Below are 5,297 nucleotides of genomic sequence, written 5' to 3'. Positions count from 1 at the left end.
CAATAAAAATGGGCAAAAAAATTGAACAGACCCTTCACAAAAGCAAATATACAAATGCCAAATTTACTCAAAGTAGATGCTTAAATCACTCAACAGAAAAAAATGAAAATCACAATTAGATATCACTCTATAGTCACTAGATTGATTATAATTTAATTTTTTCTTCCTTCCTTTCCTTCCTTCCTTCCTTCCTTCCTTCCTTCCTTCCTTCCTCTTTCTTTTCTTTCTTTCTTTCTTTCTTTCTTTCTTTCTTTCTTTCTTTCTTTCTTTCTTTCTTTCACGAATGCAGTCCCCCACTACCACAGATTATGCAGTCGAGTATGCCTCATTTGAGAAAATTGCAGCAGTCAGCACATCTGGAGTGCAATGGATACGCCTCGCCCTGGGAAAACCACCTTAGTGATCATGGTGTCTCCCCTGCTAGATAAGTGTGGATTGATTAAAATTTTAAAACTGACCTTTTCAAGCAAGTGTTGATGAAGATATGGCACAATTGGGACTCTTAATTTTTTTTAAATATTTATTTTTGAGAAAGAGAGAGAGAGACAGAGCATGAGCAGGGGAGGGGCAGAGAAAGAGGGAGACACAAAATCTGAAGCAGGCTCCAGGCTCCCAGCTATCATCACAGAGCCTGACATGGGGCTTGAACTTCAAGAACTGCGAGATCATGACCTGAGCTGAGGTTGGATGCTCAACCGAATGAGCCACCCAGAAGCCCCTTGAACTCTTAAACACTACCATGGGGATAAACATGTACAATTACTCTATAAAATTATTTTGAGGGGCGCCTGGGTGGCGCAGTCGGTTAAGCGTCCGACTTCAGCCAGGTCACGATCTCGCGGTCCGGGAGTTCGAGCCCCGCGTCAGGCTCTGGGCTGATGGCTCAGAGCCTGGAGCCTGTTTCCGATTCTGTGTCTCCCTCTCTCTCTGGCCCTCCCCCGTTCATGCTCTGTCTCTCTCTGTCCCAAAAATAAATCAACGTTAAAAAAAAAAATTAAAATTATTTTGAAATTTCTTAGTAAGTTAAATGTGGATGTAGTTTGGGAGTTGGACATTCAACTTCTAGGTATTTATTAAAGTCCTCACAAATACTTGTACCCAGATGTTTATTTAAAAATTTTTTCTTGGGGCGCCTGGGTGGCGCAGTCGGTTAAGCGTCCGACTTCAGCCAGGTCACGATCTCGCGGTCCGTGAGTTCGAGCCCCGCGTCAGGCTCTGGGCTGATGGCTTGGAGCCTGGAGCCTGTTTCCAATTCTGTGTCTCCCTCTCTCTCTGCCCCTCCCCCGTTCATGCTGTCTCTCTCTGTCTTAAAAATAAATAAACGTTGAAAAAAAAATTTAAAAAAAAAATTTTTTTTTCTTATACAAATGTTTATAATACCTTTGTTTAGAACTCCTCAAACTTGAAACACCACAAATATCCATTAACAAGTAATTGGTCACCCAAAATATGGCATATCCATGCACTGGAATACTATTCGGTAATGAAAACAAATGAATTACTGATAAACCTAATAACATAGATGAATCTCGAAATTAGTATGCTGAGTGACTCTAGGAAACACCAGTTTCTTTTGTTTTTGGTCATTGTAGATTTCTTTGCATTTTACAGATTACATATATATATATATACACACACACACACACACACACACATATGTATATGTATGTATATAATACGTAATATATTGTTGCAGATTATGAGTCTGGACTTCTCTCTTGTCCAGCAAGAGAGTGGACACAAAATTGAAAACTAGAGAGGCTAATGTCCGAGAGGCTATGAGAGCTCTGAACAGGGGTTTTTGTCTCTGTATTTATTGAGCTCACAAGATATTACCCACGTGGTGAATGTGAAGAAAACATCTTACACACGTGAATTTGGAGAAAACAACCAGACAGTATTCATTAACTTGTATGTGTAAGAACCAAAGGTCTGGGGGGTAAGTAGAGTTTGTGAGTAAAGTACAATAGTATACTGGACTTAGATGGAAAGTAATTTCCTGCAGGTGGTATAACAAGTTACTTGTGATCCCATTACAATATCTCACTAGCTGACCTCAGGTGCTTTTGCCCCGTGGTGGTGGTTTTCTGCCCTAAGCTTTTTTTTAACCCATTTATGTAAGTAGAACCTATTTCCCCACAATATATAATATATATAATAATATATGTTACATGTATATATAATAATATGTATTATATGCATATGTAATAGTTGATATTATATACATATAATATATATACACAAACACACGTAAATACATGTATATGTATATATGCCATGTATATGTCATACGTATGTCCGCCTAAGCATTTATCAATTTTGTTATATTTTTGAAATAACCAAATTTTGGCGTTATGGTTTTCTTTTACTTTTAGTATGTTTTCTATGTTACTGATTTGGACATTTTTGATTAATCTTTTGTTTTTGTTATATTGCTTATTTATTTTTTTCCTTTACTCTTGCTGGTTTCTTGTGAAGGTAGCTTTATTCTTTGTTAACATAAGCGTTTTAAGGGTATAAATTTCCCTCTTAGGACTGCTTTCACAACATTCCCAAAATTTTGAAAAATTATGTTTTATTAACATTCACTTAGAAATATGTATGGTTTTCTTTGCAATTTATTCCTTTACCCATAGGTTTCTCAGTATTTTGGAATGTTTTAGCTGTCTTATTGTTGGTTTATAATTCAGTCTCATGATAGTTGGAGAGTCTCTTCTGTATGTTTGCATCCTTTGAAACGTGTGGATCAGGGCATAGTCTCTCCTGGTGGATGTTACATGTGTTCTTGAAAAAAGTGTGAATTGTGTAAGTTTTGTGTGCTATATAAATGTCACTTAGTTGAAGTTGATTGATAGTCTTATTCAAATCTTTGATATTACAGCTGAATTTTTTCCCACTTGTTCTAACTTGATCAAGATATCATGGATAGAAGGGTGTTAAAATCTCCTATAATGATTGTCGGTTTATCTCTTCCCCCCTTTGGTTCTGTAAGGTTTGCTTTATGTGTCCTGAAGTTCTTTTTTTAGGCAAATAGCATTTAGTTTGCTACTATCTTCTTGATGAATTGATGAGTTGTTATTATAAAGTAAATCTTTCTATTTGTGGTAATGTTTTGTCTTAAAGTATACTTTTGTGAGATTAATATAGCCACATGAGTTTACTTTTGCTTATTGCTTCCATGGTATGTTTTCCCCATAATTTACTTTAAATCTATACCTGTGCTTATATTCAAAGTGCATATTTAGAAAAAAAAAGATTTAGTTGGATATTGATTTTTTTAATCAATTTTTCCTCTTAGTTGGAGTGTTTAATCCATTCATATAAGTAAATAAACTCACAATGTACCTAATTGGGCTTATCTGTAATGTTAATGTTTGTTTCCTATTTGTGCTTTTGTTCCTGCTCTTTTGTTTCTTTCTCCCTGCCATCAGTACACACACACACACACACACACACACACACACACACATTTAAGTACATACACATATACACACATTTTAGTATTTCATTCTTTCTTCTCTAATGGCTTTTTAAGTCCTAGTACCTTGTACAGTTGACCTTTGAAAATGTGAGGGGTAGGGGTGTTGATTCTCTCGATAGCTGAAAATCCACGTGTAATTTTGACTTCCCAAAACCTTAACTACTAATAGCCTACTATTGACCAGACTCCTTACTGGTAACATAAACAGTGGATTAACACATATTTGGTGTTATATACATTATATACTGTATTCTTTTTTTTTTTTAACGTTTATTTATTTTTGGGACAGAGAGAGAGCATGAACGGGGGAGGGGCAGAGAGAGAGGGAGACACAGAATCGGAAACAGGCTCCAGGCTCTGAGCCATCAGCCCAGAGCCCAATGCGGGGCTCGAACTCACGGACCGCGAGATCGTGACCTGGCTGAAGTCAGACGCTTAACCGACTGTGCCACCCAGGCGCCCCTATATACTGTATTCTTACAATAAAGTAGGCTAGAGAAAAGAAAATGTTATAACAAAATCATAAGAAAGTGTATTTACTGTATTTCGTGTTTATTGCAAAAAATCTGTGTATAAGTGGACCTGTGTAGTTCGAATCATATTCTCTTTTGTGATGCTGGTGTATTACAGTTTATATTTAATTTTTCAACTTAGTTGAGTATTTTACCACTTCACATATAATGTAAGAATATTATAATAAAATAATTCCACTTACTATTACCCATTCTCTAATCCACTGCTGTCATATATTTTACTTACACATATGTCATGAACTCTACAATGTATTGTTACTTTTGTTTAGTGAGTTTTCTTTAAAAAATAAGAAGGAAAAGTAGTCTTTTAAATTTACCCATATATTTACTTCTCTTTGTTTTCTTCATTTATTTTTGTTCAAATGAATTCTCATCAGGTATTATTCCCTTCACCATGCATGACACATTTTATTGGTATCTCTTAGGAGTCTGCAGATGAATTCTTAGCCTTCTTTTATCTGAAAAAGGACTTTGCTTTCACTTTGTCAAGGATATTTTTACCAGATACAGAATTCTTGTTGACAGTGTTATTTTATATCCAGGAGTTAAAAGGTGTCAGTTTATTGTTCACTGGATCCCATTATTATTGTGTTTTTCTTGAATATTGTTTCTCTTTTCCAGGGCTTTTATTTTACTGTTTTTCTTTTTTTTAAGGTTTCCACAATTTGACTACGAGGAACTTAGTTTTGCATTTCTTGGTGTTTGTATTTTTGGGTTTTGATAAGCTCCTCCAAAAACGTGGGCTGCTCTTCCGGTCATACCTAGAAATATCGTGGCCAGTGATTGTTCAAATATGTTTTCTGTTTCATTCTCTCTTTACGTTTTGTGAGGCTTCACTTAAACATAGATCACTTGACACTATCCGTAAGTCTTTGAGAACTATTTCTTTTCAATGCTTTTTTTTCCACTGTGCTTCAATTTGTATAACTACTATTATTCTGTCTTTATGTTCATTGATTCTTTTCCTTGTGTCCAATCTGTTGATCATATCTAATGAGTTTTTTATTTCAAATACTATATTTTTCAGTTCAAGGATTTTCATTGTTTTCTTTTTTTTAATTTTTAATTTCCTATATTTTCGTCTCTTCACTTCGCATAGTTCATTTTCCTATGCTTTCTTTAGCAGATTTAATTTCAAAATATGGGTCACCTCTAGATCTATTTCTATTTCATATTTCTTCTTTTAATCATTGTAATATTTTCTGGTTTGTCTTATTATAGTTGATTAATAGACATTGTGGATAACACGTTGTAGAGACCCATTTTCCTTTGTCTTTCTTTGA

At 35.1% G+C, this 5,297-nt stretch overlaps 1 pseudogene; it reads right to left on the bottom strand.

Annotated features, from left to right (window-relative positions):
* Positions 1 to 278: 278 nt before the first annotated feature.
* On the bottom strand, positions 279 to 432 carry LOC125147601 (uncharacterized; annotated as a pseudogene).
* Between the last annotated feature and the right edge of the window lie 4,865 nt (positions 433 to 5,297).

This window comes from Prionailurus viverrinus, chromosome A1, assembly GCF_022837055.1.
Source record: "Prionailurus viverrinus isolate Anna chromosome A1, UM_Priviv_1.0, whole genome shotgun sequence".
NCBI lineage: Eukaryota > Metazoa > Chordata > Mammalia > Carnivora > Felidae > Prionailurus > Prionailurus viverrinus.
The sequence above is the reverse complement of the archived record's forward strand: the minus strand, read 5'-3'. Positions and strand labels throughout refer to the sequence as shown.